General features: G+C 40.6%; 1 non-coding gene across 1 annotated transcript; it reads left to right on the top strand.

Annotated features, from left to right (window-relative positions):
• Positions 1-9,581: 9,581 nt before the first annotated feature.
• Rnu6-641 (RNA, U6 small nuclear 641) lies at positions 9,582-9,688 on the top strand. The gene has a single exon (XR_005502993.1). It is a non-coding gene; the product is annotated as a U6 spliceosomal RNA (small nuclear RNA).
• Positions 9,689-22,946: the final 13,258 nt, after the last annotated feature.

Here is a 22,946-nt window from a genome sequence, read left to right as displayed (position 1 = left end):
AGTTATGGGGTTGTTTAACTGGTTTATCTGTTCCTGATTTAACTTCGATACCTGGTATCTGTCTAGGAAATTGTCCATTTCCTGAAGATTTTCAAATTTTGTTGAATATAGGTTTTTATAGTAAGATCTGATGATTTTTTGAATTTCCTCTGAATCTGTAGTTATGTCTCCCTTTTCATTTCTGATTTTGTTAATTTGGACACACTCTCTGTGTCCTCTCGTTAGTCTGGCTAAGGGTTTATCTATCTTGTTGATTTTCTCAAAGAACCAACTTTTGGTTCTGTTGATTCTTTCTATGGTCCTTTTTGTTTCTACTTGGTTGATTTCAGCTCTGAGTTTGATTATTTCCTGCCTTCTACTCCTCCTGGGTGTATTTGCTTCTTTTTGTTCTAGAGCTTTTAGGTGTGCTGTCAAGCTGCTGACATATGCTCTTTCCTGTTTCTTTCTGCAGGCACTCAGCGCTATGAGTTTTCCTCTTAGCACAGCTTTCATTGTGTCCCATAAGTTTGAGTATGTTGTATCTTCATTTTCATTAAATTCTAAAAAGTTTTTAATTTCTTTCTTTATTTCTTCCTTGACCAGGTTATCATTGAGTAGAGCATTGTTCAATTTCCACGTATATGTGGGCATTCTTCCCTTATTGTTATTGAAGACCAGTTTTAGGCCGTGGTGGTCCGATAGCACGCATGGGATTATTTCTATCTTTCTGTACCTGTTGAGGCCCGTTTTTTGACCAATTATATGGTCAATTTTGGAGAAAGTACCATGAGGAGCTGAGAAGAAGGTATATCCTTTTGCTTTAGGATAGAATGTTCTATAAATATCCGTTAAGTCCATTTGGCTCATGACTTCTCTTAGTCTGTCGACATCACTGTTTAATTTCTGTTTCCATGATCTGTCCATTGATGAGAGTGGGGTGTTGAAATCTCCCACTATTATTGTGTGAGGTGCAATGTGTGTTTTGAGCTTTAGTAAGGTTTCTTTTACATATGTAGGTGCCCTTGTATTTGGGGCATAGATATTTAGGATTGAGAGTTCATCTTGGTTGATTTTTCCTTTGATGAATATGAAGTGTCCTTCCTTATCTTTTTTGATGACTTTTAGTTGGAAATTGATTTTATTTGATATTAGAATGGCTACTCCAGCTTGCTTCTTCTGACCATTTGCTTGGAAAGTTGTTTTCCAGCCTTTCACTCTGAGGTAGTGTCTGTCTTTGTCTCTGAGGTGTGTTTCCTGTAGGCAGCAGAATGCAGGGTCCTCGTTGCGTATCCAGTTTGTTAATCTATGTCTTTTTATTGGGGAGTTGAGGCCATTGATATTGAGAGATATTAAGGAATAGTGATTATTGCTTCCCGTTATATTCATATTTGATGTGAGGTTATGTTTGTGTGCTTTCATTCTCTTTGTTTTGTTGCCAAGACGATTAGTTTCTTGCTTCTTCTAGGGTATAGCTTGCCTCCTTATGTTGGGCTTTACCATTTATTATCCTTTGTAGTGCTGGATTTGTAGAAAGATATTGTGTAAATTTGGTTTTGTCATGGAATATCTTGGTTTCTCCATCAATGTTAATTGAGAGTTTTGCTGGATACAGTAATCTGGGCTGGCATTTGTGTTCTCTTAGGGTCTGTATAACATCAGTCCAGGGTCTTCTGGCCTTCATAGTTTCTGGCGAGAAGTCTGGTGTGATTCTGATAGGTCTCCCTTTATATGTTACTTGACCTTTTTCCCTTACTGCTTTTAATATTCTTTCTTTATTTTGTGCGTTTGGTGTTTTGACAATTATGTGACGGGAGGTGTTTCTTTTCTGGTCCAATCTATTTGGAGTTCTGTAGGCTTCCTGTATGTCTATGGGTATCTCTTTTTTTAGGTTAGGGAAGTTTTCTTCTATGATTTTGTTGAAGATATTTACTGGTCCTTTGAGCTGGGAGTCTTCACTCTCTTCTATACCTATTATCCTTAGGTTTGATCTTCTCATTGAGTCCTGGATTTCCTGTATGTTTTGGACCAGTAGCTTTTTCCGCTTTACATTATCTTTGACAGTTGAGTCAATGATTTCTATGGAATCTTCTGCTCCTGAGATTCTCTCTTCCATCTCTTGTATTCTGTTGGTGAAGCTTGTATCTACAGCTCCTTGTCTCTTCTTTTGGTTTTCTATATCCAGGGTTGTTTCCATGTGTTCTTTCTTGATTGCTTCTATTTCCATTTTTAATTCCTTCAACTGTTTGATTGTGTTTTCCTGGAATTCTTTCAGGGATTTTTGCGATTCCTCTCTGTAGGCTTTTACTTGTTTATTAATGTTTTCCTGTGCTTCCCTAAGTGTGTTCAGATCTTTCCTGAAGTCCTCCAGCATCATGATCAAATATGATTTTGAAACTAGATCTTGCTTTTCTGGTGTGTTTGGATATTCCATGTTTGTTTTGGTGGGAGAATTGGGCTCCGATGATGGCATGTAGTCTTGGTTTCTGTTGCTTGGGTTCCTGCGCTTGCCTCTCGCCATCAGATTATCTCTAGTGTTACTTTGTTCTGCTATTTCTGATAGTGGCTAGACTGTCCTATAAGCCTGTGTGTCAGGAGTGCTGTAGACCTGTTTTCCTCTCTTTCAGTCAGTTATGGGGACAGAGTGTTCTGCTTTCGGGCGTGTAGTTTTTCCTCTCTACAGGTCTTCAGCTGTTCCTGTGGGCCTGTGTCTTGAGTTCACCAGGCAGCTTTCTTGCAGCAGAAAATTTGGTCTTACCTGTGGTCCCGAGGCTCAGGTTTGCTCGTGGGGTGCTGTCCAGGGGCTCTCTGCAGCGGCAGCAACCAGGAAGACCTGTGCCACCCCTTCCGGGAGCTTCAGTGCACCAGGGTTCCAGATGGTCTTTGGCTTTTTCCTCTGGCGTCCGAGATGTGTGTGCAGGGAGCAGTCTCTTCTGGTTTCCCAGGCCTGTCTGCCTCTCTGAAGGTTTAGCTCTCCCTCCCACGGGATTTGGGTGCAGAGAACTGTTTATCCGGTCTGTTTCCTTCAGGGTCCGGCGGTGTCTGTGGCAGGGGTCCTGCCGCTCCTGGGCCCTCCCCCACGGGAGCCCAGAGGCCTTATACAGTTTCCTCTTGGGCCAGGGATGTGGGCAGGGGTGAGCAGTGTTGGTGGTCTCTTCCGCTCTGCAGCCTCAGGAGTGCCCACCTGACCAGGCGGTTGGGTCTCTCTCTCACCGGGTCTGGGAGCAGAGAGCTGCTGCGGGCCGGGATCCGCGGGTGTGGGACTTCCGGTAAACACAGAACGTGCCCGGTTCTAGAGAAATTCTGCCTCCGTGTGTCCCAAGCTCACCAGGCAGCTAGCTTTCTTGCAGCAGAAAATTTGGTCTTACCTGTGGTCCCGAGGCTCAAGTTCGCTCGTGGGGTGCTGCCCAGGGGCTCTCTGCAGCGGCAGCAACCAGGAAGACCTGTGCCGCCCCTTCCGGGAGCTTCAGTGCACCAGGGTTCCAGATGGTCTTTGGCTTTTTCCTCTGGCGTCCGAGATGTGTGTGCAGGGAGCAGTCTCTTCTGGTTTCCCAGGCCTGTCTGCCTCTCTGAAGGTTTAGCTCTCCCTCCCACGGGATTTGGGTGCAGAGAACTGTTTATCCGGTCTGTTTCCTTCAGGGTCCGGCGGTGTCTGTGTCTAGATATATTTCTTTACTTACAATTCAAACGTTATTCCCCTTCCTGGTTTCCTGTCCATAAGCCTCCATCCCCTTCCCTCCCCCTCCCCCATACGGGTATTCCCCCTATACATCCTCCTTACTGCTCCCCTCCCTCATATTCCCCTGCACTGGGGATCCAACCCTGGCAGGACCAAGGGCTTCCCCTTCCACTGGTGCCCCAACAACTATTCTCTGCTACATATATAGTTGGAGTCCTGGGTCAGTCCGTGCATAGTCTTTGGGTAGTGGTTTAGACCCTGGAAGCTCTGGTTGGTTGGCATTGTTGTTCTTATGGGCTTGCAAGCTTCTTCAACTCTTTCAGTTCTTCCTCTAATTCCCCCCAAGAGGGTCCTGTTCTCAGTTCAGTGGTTTGCTGGTTTTCTTTCATGTACCCCTCAAACACCATGGATTAGCTTGGAGGGAAAAAGAACAAATGAAACAAAGTGCTTGTGCTAAATTACAGTAAGTTTGGATGTAGCTGGTGTGTCAAATTCTAGGGACAGAAAGCTAGGGAGGTCATGAGTTGCAGACCTGCCAGTGCTACATAGTAAAACCTGATTTTCATGGACTGAGATTGGGGTCCCCAATGGAGGAGTTAGAGAAAGGACTGAAGGAGAGGACTGTATCAGAGGATGGATGACCTTGTCGGGCATTAATGGGAGGAGAGGCCCTCGGTCCTGTGAAGGCTCATTTCTCCAGTGTAGGGGAATGCCAGGGCAGGAGGCAGGAGGGAGTGGGTGGGTGAGCACCCTCAGAGAAGCAGAGGCAGGAGTGGGGGTGGGTGGGAAGTGGAGATGGGTTGGGATAGGGGGTTTCCGGAGGGGAAACCAGGAAAGGGGATAACATTTGAAATGTAAATAAAGAAAATATCCAATAAAAGAAAATAAAAGAAAAAAATAAAACTTTTAACCATAAAAAAAGAGAAAGTCGGGGAGAGGGGAAGAGGAATGGCAGCAAGAGAGAGGGTTCTGCAGAGCAATCTGTTGGGGAGCCAAGCAAAGTGTCAATGAGGGATATAAACGGATTTTAAGACATTAACAGAGGATAGAGAAAAGTACAAGTGACCAAAGGGCTCACAGGGCTCTCCTGCTTCCTCTGCCTGAGAGTGATTTTCCTGAGCTGGGAGTTGCAGTTGCGGCAAGGTAGGAAGGTACAGAAGGAGAATCTCATTAACATGAGCTCCCCCTTCTCCCGTGCAATTGGAAACTGCTTGCTGTCAGGCCGCTGAGAAGCCAACATATGCAGGCTTCCAGGGCTGTGCTGCAGAAGGCTGTGTGTAATTATTTCTGGATAGGTTCCTGTGTGTGATTCCATGATAACACACGCTGATATTTCCTGTGTGTGTCAGTTGGCCTTCTCGCAGTGAGATATCATATTGGGGACATACACAGATATTTTCTCTTAAGCTATGCAGTGCGCACTGATGTCTGAAATCCAGTAGATTTACTGCTCTAATTGGAAGAAGCAAGAGAGGAAAAAAACACCCCTAACCACTTGCCTTTACTTTCCTGAGGGTTTGTCTTTTTTTATTTTTAATAGTACATCATAGCGTGTGTCAATTATAACCAATTGGTCTATCTGTCCAATCTTTAAATTCTGACAGATAAGTTTTGTAGTAAAGCTTCCCACATAATTTTAGTCCCACAGTGACACAATGTTTCCACAGTTGCCTCTTCACCCGCTGCAGGAGATACCAAGGGTCTTTATTACTATCATTTATTAAAAATAATAATGTATTTTCCTAACTCAAATTTAACTTACTAGACAGTTTTATTAAGCGGGTGGAGTTTTAGCAGTTCTCTTTTAAAATTTCATTTTGTAAACGGTTATAATTTGTTTCGATTTCAGCAAATCTCTCAGCCTGGGGCCTTAATTCAGTCACTCTCACCTTAACCAGTGGTAGGAGAGGGATGCCTCAGGAAGACGGTGCTGTATGCCAGCATTTGGGATGGTGAATCTGTTTTGGTTTTGTTACTGTGTTGTGTTAATGATTTGATGAAAAGAAAAAGGCCTCTTTTGTTGTTGTTGTTGTTGTTATTTTTGAATTAGCTACTGCAGACAAAGCTGCTATCATTGACTTCTTATTGTAAGACTAAGACCAAACTATCCTCAAAGAGAACACTCCCGTGATAATCATTTGTGAGATCAATCTGAATAGAGAAGGCACTGCTCTCTGTGTTCAGCTTTCTAATGAGCGGGTTACAAACATTTAAATTAAACAGTGGTTCATTATTTTCACTGCATGTGCACATGTGTGCATGTGCATGACTGCGTGTGCCAGGATGAACATGTGGAGTCAGTTCCTCCATCACATGGGGTCTGGGAATTGGTTACGTTCTTTATTGAGCTTAATCTCTAAATTAACCTGAGCTCTCACAGTGGGGCTGTGGGAAGGAGTAGTCGAGATCCTATCAAGTGCTCTATGTTATTGGGCAATAGTGAATTTTCTCTTGTATAACAAGAACAGAAGCTATGACCTGCTTATGTTTATAATGGGCATCTTGTGAATTAGAATCAGTTAGTATTGGTTATCTTCTTAGAGAGATAACCATTGCTAATTTGTTGAATTGTGAAGTGATAAAGATTAATGGTGGCCTCTGAAGGTCGACAAAAGCCACCTTTGTCTCTCTTGACCAACTGGGTTTTGCTTGCCTCGCATGTCAGAGACAACATGTCAGCTAAAGCAAGGCTAATGCATCACGACATGGGGATTTGCAGAAATTTGGCAGAGCTCTTTAATATTTAGACGCTAACTACGTTGAATAGCCCAGTAAAATGAATAAGAGATTTGTCTTTTGATAAATTTCTGCAGCTGAGTGAGATCCTTAGGCACTCGAGTGCCTTTACCCTGTAGTGCATTAACACATTTATATTCCAGATAAACGTCTCAGAAATGACTGTTTTTAGGCCCACTTTAGGAAGGGCATATTTTGCATATAAAATATTATGATACAGTGACAGAATATTATAGCATTTAGGGAATGATTTAGTGACTACTCTCCCAGTGTTTTTAGGATGCCAAGCATAGCTAAATTACATTATGTATATTTGGCTTATTATACAAGATGTATTTATTTATAGAAATAGTAGTTTTTCAGAGATGATTCTTTAACATATGTGAATAACTTCCATTGATTATTTTCCCCCAAAGAATAAGTCCTAACTTTGGTATGAACATGGGAATTCTTGACGGTGATGAACCTTATTGCTTAACACCTTATGGGGGTATTTACAAACAATGGCTTGTGTTTAAAATGTGTTTGAAAGGTTGATTTCATAGAAGTGGGAATTACAGTGTATAGTAGAGGCTAGGAAAGGAACAGAGAAAGGGGGACAGAGGAAGGTCACAAGAAGCCCTGAAATAGACATGACAAGTCAGCGGTCTACAGTACAATGGTACAACTGATATTCCCAAGAATCCACATGTTATGCACCCCTCCCCCAAAGGGATATTGAAGGCTTCCATCCTGGTTCAAAGAAATAACAAATATTCAGGAATAGGGAAGCAATAATGATCCTTATTTAATCAGCATACAGTGTGTACAAAACTCAACTTACCACACTGTCACTTTTAAATGTGATTACCGTGTCAACTGAAATTTTCAAATAGAGTCTGGACAAATGCTTTAGTGGTTAAAAGCACTCACTGATTTTACAGACCGATGCCCTCTTCTGACCTCCCCAGGTTCCTGCACACATGTGGTGCACATAATGTTATACAGGTAAGCTCACATGCTTATAAAATAAGGAACAAATAAATCTTATAGAAATAAAGCCAGTTTATAAATAATAAAAAATAAATGTATGGAACAGAAAAATATGCTAGGGGAAACCCATATACTGCTACCTATACAGACATTAAATTATTCCTACATTAAGTAGGGTAAAATATTGGCACTTAAGCAAAGAGAAGTAAAATACTTGTTTGGTAATTAAAGTGTAACTTATTTCTTTGTGGGTTCAAAGTTTATCTAATTCAAGATCTGCTAGGTCTGACAAAAGCTATAATGCTTTCTGTTTTGTCAAGTAGACTTTACTGAGCACTTTTTGAGTCTTGTGGCAGAGGCGTGTGGGAAGAATTACTGGAATGATCCATGGAGAACCAAGACTTCCATGGAGTGTTTCATAGGTATTTCTCTAACTACAATTCTATATCTTGTCTTCTTTCTTCAATATAGAAATTTTAAAGGAAAAACCAGCCTAATTTTTGTTGAGATCAGTAGCAGCACCAGGAATTAAACTAATCACATTTTTAAAAAGCTATTGGTATTATTGCCTATTATTATTTTGGTTTATTTTATTTTTTTCTGTGACAAGTCTCATATAACCTCAAACTTACTAAGTAGCCAAAGGTGGCCTTATTTCTACCTCCCAAGTACGGAGAGCTATACACTGCCATGCTCAGTGTTACGTGCTACTTATGTAGTGTGGGGTATCAGTCCTATGAGTTTGTATATACTAGGCAAACACTTATCAAGGGTACGGTTGATTGAATCCAAGTCTTCATGCACTCGAGTGATACTCTCAAACCTGGAAAATACATGTTTTAGAAAAACACAAGGAAGAACCAGAGCTCAGTAGAATGGCAGCTTCAGAAAATTTTAAACACACTCTAGGAAACAGTTCCAAAGATTTTGAGGTAGGGGTTGAATAAAGGCTATGGACTAGCTATTTTATGATGCAAGCACCCCATGTATCATGTAACTTGTATAGAAGATTTGGATTCCTGCTCCTTTACCAGGACACGAAACAAAGAACTTGCCACTGGTAGCTGGTTCTGAATCTACATTTATTCAGCAGACCCATAGACAACTTAAATAACATATATATATATATATATATATATATATATGTTATTTAAGTTTCTTCTCCAGAACTGACATAGAGTAGTGTCTTCTCTGAGTCTTAGTAATGAGGTTTAAATGCTTAAGTGCTAAGACAGTTTCTACTCAGTGATTAATTCCCAGTCTGCTTTGACTATCATGACTATCTTGGAGGGTTCAGAAAATTACTTTCTATTTTAATTAGACTTTCTCCTCTTATTAATTTTATGCTTTTACTTGGTAGCTCATAATGGCACTGAGTGTGACGGGCCTCTTTGGCCTCTCTTTTACTTAACCAAAACATGTCAACTCTCTATGTGCTAAGTGAAAAGTATCCCTCTTAAATCTCCTACAGTGTAAAGGGGAACCCACATGTGCAAAGAAAACGCTTTTAGTATTATATGTTAAGAGATCTAACGCGATTCCACAACCCCTATTGTGGGATGCAGAAGTTATGACTGTTTAGATGAATGTCTTTGTAGAGAAAAGAGTTTGCTCCTAAAACAAGAAAGAAATATAGACCCAAAAGCTTGGAGACATGATAAAGCCTAGGATTTCTAGAAAACATTTATATATGAGGCTCAAAGGAGGGTTTCGTTAGATGAGCTTGTATTGATTATCTGATTAAATTTCTCCAGCCACACATTGGCATTTATTTATATTTATTTATTTATTTATTTATTTATTTATTTATTTATTTATTTGTTTTTGTTTTGACTAGTGGGCAGTGATTAAAATAATTTGGTAATGAAAGTATTTACTTAAACTTTTGTAGATGAATTTTAACCCATCAACATGGCTGCTCTCATCACATCCAAAGACAGGTAGGTGTGTGTGTGTGTGTGTGTGTGTAATCCAGCTGGAATGAAGACATGCCCTTAGCACACACCTTTAATTCCTCTGTCTGTAATCCTTCAGTACACAACACTAATCCCAAACAATGACATCTAATTGAGTGACTAATTCTAATAAAGTGACAAATCAGAGAAAGATTTGGCAGAACGAGCCAGAGATAAGATATCCCAACTCTCAGGAGAGAAGCTATTTAAGAGCAGTGCAGGGAGAGAGGGAGTTCAGTTCAGTTCAATGAGATGGGAATTGAGTGCTCACTTTGGCGGTACATATACTAAAATTGGAACAATACAGAGAAGATTAACATGGCCCCTGCACAAGGATAACAAACAAATTCATGAAGTGTTCCATATTTTTTTTTTTTAAAATATGGGAGTTGAGTCAGTTGGAGTCAGCACAGTGAGTGCAGTGCAGTGGAACTGAGTTTGAGAGTTCATGCATTTCAGTGCAGATCAGCAGAGCAGTTGAAGCCATAGAATAAGGAGGAGCAGAAATATTAGAACGAAGTGCTAGAGTTAGTTTGAGGCCAAGAAGAGCAATTCAGTGAGAAGCCAAGAGAAGCCAGATTGAACCAGTCTACTTGGAGAAGAGTTTGAGCCAGAGCAGCTGAGTTGGACCAGTCAGCCAGAGTTCAGAAAGACATAGGCTTATTCAGCAGTGAGCCTCCAAGATGGCAGTTACAGCTGGCAAATAAAAGTTACTTTTACAAACTTTTATCAAGGTCGTTTTTGTTTTATATAGAAGGAGGCTGGAGGGTGATACATAGATTTGACAGACAGGTGGATCATCTACGACTATCCTGTAGATACTTACCTACAGTAAGTCAGTGGTAGTAAATAAACAAGAAAGAAAGATGAATCCAGGGGCTGTTTTTGAGACAGAGCTTTGAGACTATCTCAGGTTGGCCTTGAACTCACTTTATGGTAATTCTCAGGCCTCAACGTTAGGAGCTGATATTGTAGGCGTGTATGATCTTTTTATTCTTACTTTTTGAAGAAACTTCTATACTTATTTAAATCATGCTCCTTGTTGATCACATTTTGTTTTCGAAAATGTCTTCATAGTACCTGTTTCCTTCCATTTCTCCCCTCTTCCTTCCTTTCCTTCCCCCTCAATATCTCCTTTCCTGGTTTTCTGGTTAACCTCTCTTCATTAGCTTCTTAGTTGAGAATCAGGTTTGTCATATACACTTGCTGGTGTTAAATCTTCTGCAAAAGGTGATTCAGAACCATAAAAAGAGGACATCTTGTATCTGTTTCGAGAGTTTTTGTACATTTAAGTGACATTTCAAAGCAGATTGCATGATCCAGCTGAAGGCTATGGATTCTTCTATGGACAGCTGTTCACGCAGTGTGACTTCCTTTGAAGTTTAACATGTTGTGATTGTTTCTTTGAAATTTCTATAAAGACAAACAAAAGTCAAGCCTGGTAGCTGTTGGAGGAGAAAAATCACTATTACTCTCTAGTTCATATATTTGTATATGAAGAAATGTGCACACTACCATTATTTTTCAAGTACCATAATACAATGCCCAACTGGGGCTTGCGAGATGGCTCAGAGGTTAAGAGCACTTGCTACTCCGGCAGAGCACTGGCCTTGATTCCCAGCACCCTCATAGTGGGATGGCTGAGAAGCAGGCATAACTTTAGTACTGGGGGTTCAATTCCATCTTCTGATTTCTGTGGGCACCAGACACACATGTGATGCACATACATACATGCAGGCAAAGTGCTCACACATATAATGAACAAAACTGTAAAAAATGCTCAATAATTTTTAAGGCAAATAAAAGCATACATATTCTAAGAAGTAGTCACATATTAAAAATCATGATTTCTTATAAGAGGAAGAAAATTTAAATATTGGCACATATGAAAATGTAGTTTATATTAAATAGGCATTTGTTTTCCAATGGATTTAATTACACAATAGATTCAGCAGAACCTAGGTTCCATCCTTTAAGGCAAAAGAGCTGCAAGCATCACTTGCATTGAGGTGTATAATATGCAAATATTTCTATGAAAATCATTAAATTTATGTCTTATTGAAAGTTTACAGCAAAATAAGCATAATGTCCATTGTCAAAGATTCGTGTGCTTGTATCAGTGCAGGTGTCTAATTCAAGGTTATAAATATTTACTAAAGAATGAATCAGTCACTAATCAAAACAAATAACAGTTCAAGGACAGGATAATATCATGCTTAGAACTTAACAATCAAAAATCAGAGCAAGGCACCACCACTGAAGCCCTAGTAGAGTAACCTGCCTTCTCTTTTACTAATTTCCACCAGACAATACTTTTTCACCAGGAGTTGCTTCCTTGAATCCCAATTTAGCTAGACGTTAGAAGTTTCTGTTTCTTATTGTGGGGGCTTGAATAGGTATGGCCTCCATAGATTCGTGTATTTCAATTCATGGCCCATAGGGAGTGGCACTATTAGGAGATGTGACCTTGTTGGAGTAGGTGTGCCCTTATGGGTAGAAGTGGGCTTGAGGTGGCTAATGCTTACGCTATGCCCAGTGTGGCATATAGTCTTACTCTGCTACCTTTGGGTCATGATATAGAACTCTCAACGTCTCCAGCATCATGTCTGCCCGCGTGGTAATAAAATAAACCTCTAAAACTGTAAACCAGCCCCAAATTAGATGTCTTCCTTTAGACGGGTTGCTGTGGTTACTCGGCCTCTTCCCAGGAATAGAAACCTTAACCGGGACACCGATCCTCCCCGCAAATTTCTGGTTAAACGGTTGTGCTGGTGTGATTTTGATTTCTGTGATGAAGTATGCCCACTAGCAACCTGGGGGGAGGAAAACGTTTATTTAATCTCACAATTTACATTCCATCATGAAGGAAATAAGGGAAGAAACTCAAGGCAGGAACCTGGAGGCTGGAACTGAAGCAGAGGCCATCGGAGAACACTGCATACTGGTTCTCTCTCTATGATTTGTATAACTTGCTTTTTTACACAATACAGGACTCCTTGTCTAGGGCTGGTACCACTCACAGTAGGCTGGATCCTTCCACGGAAGTCATTAGTCAAGAAAAAAAATGCTGCCCTTATAGACCAATATGATAGAGTCATTTTCTCAGTTGAAGTTTCTTCTTTCTGGATGACCAAAGCTTATGCCAAGTTGACAAAAAATTAGCCAGCATATCAGTTCATAAAATAAAGTTCATCCTTAGCTCAGGAGACACTGAGAACCAGAGAACAGCAGGAAATCTGGGTGAAAGCAGGAGTAGGAGAAGGATCTCATAGGACCTTGGAGACTATTAATGTTGCTCAGAGGTCAATGGGAAGTCAACTATGCATACTCCCTAAGGACACTGGATTCTTATTGGAGCATAAGGATTTAGATAAAGATAGCTTTCTTCATGTTCAAATATGCCTAAAGAGGAAATTCATACAGAAAATGATATTAATGAAATAATTAAATGATGGTTTTTGAGGCATCTATGTACCAGATCCCAGGAGCAAAGGAAAACAAAAGCTACAGACCACAAGCAGTGATGAGTCCTGGTAGTCTCTACTACTCAGAAGTCTAAGGCAAGAGGATATCTTGAGGTATGGAGGTTGGGGTGGTAAAGAGCCCCTGATCTCAAAAAAACAAAGACGGACAGAAAAGGCATGGTGGTATCCTCCTGAGATCTATCCTTTAGAAGAATAAGTGTAGAAGAATCATAAGTTTGAGGGCTATATGAAGAGATCTAGTGTATAAACACACACACACACACACACACACACACACACACACACACACACGCACACAACACAAACTTATAAACAGTTCCACCCCAGACAGCCACTTAGGCTAATGGGGCATTCAACAAAAGCATTAGATAAGCTACATTATATGTAGCTCTAGGATAACCATATGTTCCCTATGTTGTGGGAACCTCAAGAGAGATGTTCTATTTTATAGTGTGAGAAAGTGGGAGACCCTCCCCACATCTGGGCATGTAAATGTTATTAAAATTGGTAAAAAGACTTCTGATAGTTGTATATCATCATTACAAGTCACAAGACACTTTTCATTGTTAAAACAACGTTGCATGAATGGAGTTGGCCCGGATTTATATCACTGTTGATTTGAGCTGGTTTAATACTTATTTTGGAACTTAATATAGTTTTTCTTTTTTTTTACAGAGAACAATCATATTGAAAAGCAGCCCATAGTTGAAATTACAGGGGCAGATGTACATTTTTGACTTATGTACTTTGAAATACAAACGTTTGAAAAAGCATTGAGGACTGGAGAGATGGCTCAGAGGTTATAGGTGCTTAACTGCTCTTGAAGAGGATGAGAGTTTGACTCTCAGATGCCTGAAACTCCAGAGGGATCTGATGATTCTAGCCTCAGTGGAAACCTGTACACACAGCACTCTCACATTATCAAAAGTACTAAAAGTATAGCATTGTATCAAGTAACCTCATATGTTGGACCACATGCCAGAGCTGAACATTTTAGCAAAAGAGCAACACATGGTAAGCACAGGTGACTACTGGGGGCTCAGTACTGTTGTGCTTTGTATGCTGGTGACTTCTTCCTCTAGTCCCTTCTCACTGGTAACTGTCACTCCACAGTTCTGAGTCCCCTAGGTCTGATGTGAATTGACAGTAGCTACGGATGAGCGCCATTAAGCAGTGATCTTTGTTCGGGAGCTATGTGCTTTCTATAGTATTTCTAAAAACATCATAAATATGGATTTGATTTACACACTTCATGCCTTCTTCGTTCAGTTGGCTTGTTTAAACCTTTGGGAACAAGCCAGCTGTAAGTGAATAATTCTTTACAACTATTATCGATGGAGTGCTCACTGTGTATTCTTTATAAGGATTAACTCATTTAACCATCAGAGCAACCTGGTGCAGAGGATGCTTTTGCAGTCTCCATTCTACAAACAAGGACACAAGTTCACACTCAGAGTTGTGGAACTAGGAAATATTGAATCCAGGAGTTAAGCCCCGACAGCTGGGCCCCAGAGACATTGTTTACATCCATTGCACTGTACTGACTCTTGTAGGGTTCACTTTCCCACCACCCCAACAGACCTAGTGAGGTGCCTGGCTTTTGTATACTGTGGAGGTGATACTAGTGTTCCTGAGGCCCCCTCTGAACCTCATGATTATTTTTCTATGGTAGCAGTAAACTTGTGGGAGGTACTAGGCACCTTAGCATGCCTGACCTTGTGAGACAATCTAGTTGTCTCTTTAAAAAGTTTGGGGACTTGCCAGGGGTATCAGCACACACCTTCCCCCCCACCCCCACTCCCCCCCCCTCTCCCGGAGTTGAGGACTGAACCCAGGGCCTTGTGCTTGCTAGGCAAGCGCTCTACCACTGAGCTAAATCCCCAACCTCCAGCACACACCTTTAATTCCTGCACTCAGGAGGTAAAGTTTGAGGCCAGTCTTGTCTACACGACCAGTTCCAGGTCAGCCAAAGCTATACAGCGAGACTTTTTCCTCAAAAAAAGCTTTGGAGGTTTAACATCACAGTCTATAAGACAAGTGATTTCTTTTCTTCTATACATGTAACCCAGGCTGGCTTCCAGTTCATTACAGCTTCAGTCTCCCGAGTGTGGGATTCTAGGCATGGACCACTATGCCTAGATGATAATGAGTGAAGTTTGTGGAGGAAGATGAGAGCCTGGAACTACATACATCAGACTGGAGAGAGAGCATCACTGCAATGCTCTGCCAAGCATTTCTGATGCTTGTAAGTAAGGTGGTTCTTCAGTCATTTCATATTAAGCAATGGCTTGCAAAGACACACATTCTCTTTATAAGTCAGACCAAGCCTAAGGCGTAGGTTGATCATGAGTCTCCATGTGACCCAGAGCAACGTAAACTGCTGTGTCCAGTAAGTTTTAGTGTTTGTTTATAATTTGTCTTCAGGAGCTCCCTTTGAAAAAGTGTAAGCTGGTCATGGTTATTTAAGCTTTAATAACAAACATATTTGTTGGCATTTTTGGACTAAGATGCTATAGGACAAAAATTAAAAAAAACATTTCCAGGTGTATCTAGAGTCTGGCTTTAATTTAAAAGTTTCGGTTTTTGTATTGCATTGATATTTCTCCCTCTTGCCCTCTCTCCCTCTCTCCCTATCCCTCTTTCCCTATCATCTCCACCCCCTCCTCCCCTTCTTACTAGCTCCCTCATTGTCTAAGTATCACTTTTTTTGTTTTCTTACTCGACTGATGTCAGACAATCCAGTTGTTACAGACAACTAGTGAAGCATGACCAAGAGCAAGTCTTGTGGCTGGGAAGAACCATGTGGCTTGGGTAATCATGTATGTAAGCTTCAGAAGCCTTTTGTTTTAAGATGAGAAGGGAGCCATGAAATCAAGATGCTATTCTGTGTATCAATGGGTGAAACTTTTAAAAAATTATCCCAAGAATCAAACAATGGATGATAATATATACACTTTGCCCAAAGGATGACTTGTCTATGTTTTCATTTGGAGATCAAAACATCAAATCGATTAGTTAGATTCCAGGGCTCCTAAATTTGGTAGTTGGTAAAATATAGAAAAAAAATAGAAAAACTATGGGAGAAAAAGTAGTCAATGACAGGACATATAATAGGTGCTCAAGGAACAGTTCTTGGGCGATTAACACAATGGGCATGATATAAATCCTAATGGTGGTGCAGATAGTAAAACCATACCACTGCCTATAAATGTTATAATTTCTGAACTAAACATGCTTTAAAATTGTGGGGGATGGGATCTCCCACAAAGCAGGTAATCTCAAACTCAATGTGTAGCCACGGTTGGCCTTGAATTTCTTGTTTTTACCTCCAAGTTCTGGGTTTGCAGGACTGTGTCACCATGTTAAGTCACAGATAGACAAAAGAAAAACAGTAGACATGTTTTTCCCTCTTCTGTATGTTTTCTTCTCTGAGAATTCCAGCCATACCTGAGAAATATTCTGATACAATTCTCAGTGGGTTTTCTTCTTTATTATTTTTGATAGTTGTTTTTTTAAATTTATTTTTTTTAATTATTCACCTTACATCCTACTCACTGCCCCTTTTCTGGTCATCCCCTCCCACAATCCTTCCCCTTCTCCCCACTTCCCCTTCTCCTCTAAGCTGCTGGGGGCCCTCTGGGTATCCTCCCATCCTGGCACTTCAAGTCTCTGTGAGGCTAGGCACTTGCCCTCCCACTGAGGCCATCCCATGCTAAGAAGAACAAATCCCATATATAGGCAATATCTTTTGGGAAAGCTGTTCCAGTTATTCAGGACCCACATGAACCCCAAGCTACACATCTGCTACATATAGACAGGTCTGGGTATGTTCTTTGGTTAGTGGTTCAGACTCTGAGAGCCCCAGTGGTCCACATTAGACTCTGTTTGTCTTCCTGTGGAGTTCCTGTCCCCTTCAGGACTCACAGACTTCATCTTATTCTTCCCTAAAAACCCCCAGGCTACATCTGCTGTTTAGCTATGCATGTCTGTACTTGAGTCATCTGCTGGGAGAAGCTCTTCAGAGGACAGCCATGTTAGACTCCCGTCTTCAAGCACAACAGCGTATCATTATTAATGTCAGGGATTGGTGTTTGCCCATGTGATGGGTCTCAAGTTGGGCTGGTTATTGGCTAGCCATTCCCTCAGTCTCTGCTCCAGCTCCCATGCCTGCATTTCTTGTAGACAGGATAAATTTTGGGTTGAAAGTTTTTTGGGTGGGTTGGTGTCTCTACTGCTCCACTGGGGTTCCTGCCTCACTCCACTAGGTAGCCTCTTAAGGTTCCATATGCCCAATGTAGTGAGTCACAGATATGTTCACCCTCATTGATTATTGGGTGCCTCCTTTATCCTAGGTCTCTGTTTCATCCTAGGGATGCTCCCCACATCCTCACCCCCATCAGCTGTAGATTTCCATTCATTTACATGGTCGTATAGCCTTTATACAAATAAACGCTAAATGTGCTAAGAAAGAAACTAGGGAGACAACACAATCTACAATAGCCACAAACAATATAAAATATCTTGGTGTAACTCTAACCAGGCAAGTTTTCACTTGCCTGACAAGTACTGCATGACAAGAACTTCAAGTCCCTGAAGAAAGAAACTGTAGAAGATATCAGAAGCTGGAAGGATCTCCCATGCTCATGGATAAGTAGTACTAATATAGTAAACATGGCCATCTTACCAAAAGCAATGTACAGATTCAAAGCAATCAACATCAAAATTCCAATACCATTTTCTTATAGAAAGAGCAACTTTCAACTTCATTTGGAAAAACAGAAAACCCAGAATAGTCAAGACAATCCTGAACAATAAAAGAACTTTGGAGGAATCACCATTCCTTGACCTCAAGCTGTACTAATGAGCAATAGATATAAAAACTGCATGGTATTGGTACAGGGATTTCTTCTTTAAACTGAACTTTAAAAGCCAATGAACACTGCTATTCTTCCATGCCACTAATTACACACACACACACACACACACACACACACACACACACACACACACCAAACCTTGTATTTCACTTTCAGTTATTCCTATAAACAGTGGCAAAACATCCCATCTAGTCTCCTCAGTGATGTTTACGTCCTAACTGGGAAACCAATGCCAGGAGAATCCACTGAGCTTGTAGAGAGTGGACCAATTTTGACTGTGCTCATTTGCATGCATGTGTTTGTCTATGCCGCATCACCACAGTGTGGCTGGCCAGAACCATGACTGTGTTCAAATACCAGGCTGTCACATCACTTCAAAGTTGTTTGTACACTCTAAGCAAGCTTCCATGTACCTCGTTTTCTAATCCTTGGGAGGCATGAGTCTCTTTATGTCTACAATTTTCTCATTTACAAAGTTATATAAATGAAACAATAACAGTGTATCATGTAACCTTCCAATATGATCTCTTTTCACTCAGTCTAACATTTAGAGAAAGGTATAATAATATAGGAAATAATGATGAAATTGGCATTTACGAAGGGAGTATCTATATCTAAGTGTTGCCTGTTTCTCTGACTGTTTAGCACTGGGAGGGCTAAAATGTTTCCCTCCTCTATTACCCAGTCCAGTTCATACCAGGACAGACATTGTTTAACCACAATGCAAAGCTTTTACTTGACAAGGTGAAATCAGAAAGATGGGAATTGAACCTCATTTATTATCCACCAAATACGTCATTTCTGACAATGAACTCAAATGAAAGACTTGCATTTTGATGACGATTGGTTTTTTCACCTTGGAAATTTTATGTTTAAAGTTTGTAATTGTCAATAGGATACATATTTGTTGGTTGTGCTGGACTTCAGAATTGGGAAGGCAGAGAAAAAAAAAAAACCTAAATGGTAGCACAGTGATACCACAGAACTGCAGCCGAGAAGTTGTAAAGTTGGAAGAGCTACCAAAGCAGAAAGGTAAGTCGCACTGGATGACTAGGGCTGCAGCTCAGGAGTGGAGGACTTGCTGTGCATGAAGGATGCTTTTGTTCCATCCCTGGTACTGTCAATATGCATGTATAAGGGGGCCAGAGCTAAGTGTTATAATCCTTACTTTACAAGGCAGAAAAGACATTTCAAGAGTTTAAATTATTGGCTTGCCACATACAGGAGGCAAGATTAGAGCCTGAGTATACCATATCTATCTGCGGCCCCCTCACCTCCCTCTTATTCTTTCTCCAAAACACTTTATAGGTAAAGACAAAAGGCTCGAGCATTTGTTACTACTTAGACTCTTGCCATTTTGCGTTTCATATGAAATTGAAGTCTGAGTAAGGCGCCTGTTGCTTGATGTGCTGAGAAGGTACACATTTAAGAGACAACAAGGAAAAATACTCATCTTTATCCTCCCTTTCTGTGATTAGGGAATTGCTTATGAACTGTTGAGAATTTACAATTTTGACTTGGTTTTTCTGACCCATCTCTATCCAGCTTCCAGTCTCACTTAACACTGTTGATCATGATTTCTGCCTAGGGATACTTTTGGAATTTGAGGGCACTCTCTGTGCATTCTGACCTCCAGTAGAATCTGCCATGCCAGTCAAGGGAAGGCTGAGACAATGAGGAAATGCTACATGAGGTGGAGTTTTGTGAAACTTTTCCAAACTGTGTAGTTTGAACCATTACTTTTAGTTATTGGGTATCCATCAAAAACTTTTAGAAAAGTGAAATAAAAATTGATGCACTTATGTTGAATTAGAAGCAATTTATTGACTCTTTCTCTCTCCCTCTCTCTCTCTATATATATTATATTTTATTACTTTTAGTTTTTTTACAGTCTAGCCATTGCCTCCTCCCAGTTCCCCTCTCACAGTTCCTCATCCCATTCCTCCTCCCCACTGTCTCCAAGAGGATGTCACCCCCCTGCCCCTGCCAAGCCTCTTGACTTCCTGAGGTCTTATATCTCTCAAGGGTTAGGAGAGTCTTCTCCCACTAAGGTACTGACTATGTTAAAAGGTAGTATTTCATGATGCCCATGCAATAACAAGTATGGCATGAAGTAGCCAGTGTATTGGTGGTAATAGAGACCAAAGAGAAAGGACTAGAATGTGAGAGACATTTACAGTAAAAAAAAAATCAATATAACTTGTGGAGGCTTCTTAGATTTGCAATGAATAAAAAAAAGAAGAAACGACAAGAGATGGCACATGTGGAAACAATGAATGGGCTAGCATTCTAGTGCCTTGTCTTGGAAAGCTGTTGAGATCATTATGAAGTTATTCAATGTAACATCACAGAGAAGTCCCAGTATTGTTGCTTCTCAGGTAAGTGAGTAAAACACACCTTTCCAGAATCAAATGATAGAACTAGATTGTCTGAGAGGATGTTGTGATTTTTTTTCTGCTTAAAAATTGTCTTCTTGGGCTGGAGAGATGGCTCAGCGGTTAAGAGCAGTGACTGCTCTTCCAGAGGTCCTGAGTTCAAATCCCAGCAACCACATGGTGGCTCACAACCATCTGTAATGAGATCTGATGCCCTCTTCTGGTGTGTCTGAAGACAACTACAGTGTGCTTATATATAATAAATAAATTTTTAAAAAAAATTGTCTTCTTTCTGATATGATTAAAAGTTTGTGTGGTCCAGGTAGAGCATTCAAGACACTACAGTAAGTGAGCCAGAAAGATAGCTTGAAAGAGCATGGTTCTAGAATGGTGTTCCCTTGGAAATGGGGAGAGTCACCGGGAAGACTGGTGGTCATGATGTGGCTGTGATGCCAGAAGTGAATGGACTGTATATGAGAAGTATTGATTTTTAAATGAAGTAAGAATGTCTGTTTTACCACAGGAATGCAGCCCACAGAATCAATGAAGCAGGGCTCGTAGAAGCTCACAGAGGCTGAAGTGACAATCGTGGATGCTATGTGGGTCTGAGCTAGGTTCTTTGCATATACATTGAGGTTGTGTAGCTTGATGTTCTTGTGGAACTCCTAACTAGGTTTGATTGGTTTTGCCTGCTCTTGGAACCCCTTTCCTCCTACTGGGTTGCCTTATCCAGTCTTGATATGAAGGTTTGCACCTAGATTTGTTAAAGCTTGTTATACCTTGTTCAGTTGATATCCCTAGGAGGCCGCTCTTTTTTCTTTTCTTTTTCCCTTTTCTTTTCTTTTCTTTTCTTTTCTTTTCTTTCCCTTTCCCTTCCTTTCCTTTCCCTTCCCTTCCCTTCCTTTCCTTTCCTTTCTTTTCCTTTCATTTCTTTCTTCCTCCCTCCCTCTCTCCCTCCTTCCTTTTCTTTCTTCTTCTTTGGAAGGGAAATGGAAGAAGAGAGAGAGAAGGAGAAGAGAAGGGCTGGTATGAGTAGAGGGAGGGCAATTGCGGTCAGTACTGTACTGACTGTATGTAATGTGCAAACTGTACTATGATGTATGAGAGAAGGAAAAAAACGGGTGTGTAAGTGGAAGAAAGGAGTTGGGGTGACTATTGGGAGGATAACTCTTGATTTTTAAAGGATGAAGGAATGTTATTTATTTCAACAGTTTGTCATCCTTGGGAGTCTGATCTTGCAGACATAGAATAAAGAATGGCAGCTACAGGAGGTGAAATGGACTCGTGTTTTCCTGGGGCTGCATACAACCACGTGATATAGTTTACTTGCTTGTACAGAAGTTGGAAACACATGGATGAAGCCACCTCCTCTCAGATGGAAAAGGTTCCCAGATTCCAGTCTCACATCTTGCCAAATCATGTCCGGATTTGGAGTTTGGGAGATAACACTATAAACATTATTTACTGACATGGGGAGTATATGAGATGAAAGACATTTTCTCCATGACAGAGAATATGCCCTGTCATATTCTTTACCAGACAAGCCACATTAGTTTTGACTTTTACACTTTTTTATTTCTTTGGGAGTTTACTGTAAGCTTTAACACAATATGTGAAGTAGTGCCCTGGGACCCAAAATGCAGAAGCCAGGGTTCATAAAGCATTTATTAGGAAGTGATGACTTAACTCTGGAGGCCATCCATGTTAACCCACTGGTACAATACACATCTGAGGCGCATGTTAATTTTCCCATTAGCAATGTGAGTCTATTTCATTTTTGGTCAAGCAGCCAAAAGGATATTTCTTCTTCTTCTTTTTTTTTTCTTTTACTGATTGCCCTATCTGAGCTATAACTAGCTGAACATTTACAATTCTGAATGATCACATAATGAAATTAAGACTCTATAACATTCTAATTTGCATATCTCATTATATAGAGTGACACCATTAGAAGACATGTGCTGAAGCTTTCAAAATGATTGTGATATGTGAATGTGTTAGAGGATAAATATGCTTTGCTGAACCAAGACGGCACAGTAGTCACAAGTAATATTTTAGCTAGACATGCTTTTGCCATGGCCTCTTCCTCCATTTCCTCCTCTCCTCTTCTTCCTCCTCTTTTTCCCTCCTGAGCAGGAAATCTCTGTTCATTCTGGGAAGCACTACTGTGAACATCTGAGCCTCTCAGAACATTTATTGTATGTCCAGATTTTAAAAGAGGCTTCATGGATGCAGTGTGACTGCGGTGGGGAACTTAACCTGACAGTGAATTCAGCTGCACAGAGCCAGACTCACGCAGTGAGTCTCAGGAGCAGACAGACATTATGCACTGTACAGAATGACTGATAGTCATGGGAAGACAGAGCTCATTATGGTTAGTGGCCTCTGAGACTGGACTGGACCTCACTCTGAGAGATAAGCAAGACCCAAGTAGCACTATCCATGCTTCATGAGGAAGTGATTTTTTTTTAAATGACCTATAAAAGGGGAGGGAGAGGGGTTAGGGGGATGTTGGCCCAGAAACCGGGAAGGGGAATAGCAATCGAAATGTAAATAAGAAATATTCAAGTTAATAAAGATTGAAAAAAAAAGAAAACTCAATGAATAGAGAGCATGTTTCTGAAAGAAATAAAGATATAAATCAATGAAAAAAATGACCAAGTACCAATCATATGATTATTTTTTTAAATTTTCTCCTTTGTGAACACAAGCACAGCAGCCCCCAAATAAGTGGCATAGGATAGAAAGTCTAAAGAATAAAAGTTGCTCCAGTCAATTAACAGAACCTCTTATCTCCTGTTCACATTTTCTTGAAATTATAATTTAATTATGTTTATTTCTTCTGTTTGTTCCTGAATCCTTCCATAGACCTTTCATAACTTCCTTTCCTC

The sequence above is a fragment of the Rattus norvegicus genome, chromosome 3, assembly GCF_036323735.1.
Source record: "Rattus norvegicus strain BN/NHsdMcwi chromosome 3, GRCr8, whole genome shotgun sequence".
Taxonomy (NCBI): domain Eukaryota; kingdom Metazoa; phylum Chordata; class Mammalia; order Rodentia; family Muridae; genus Rattus; species Rattus norvegicus.
This window is presented reverse-complemented; position numbering and strand designations above follow the sequence as displayed.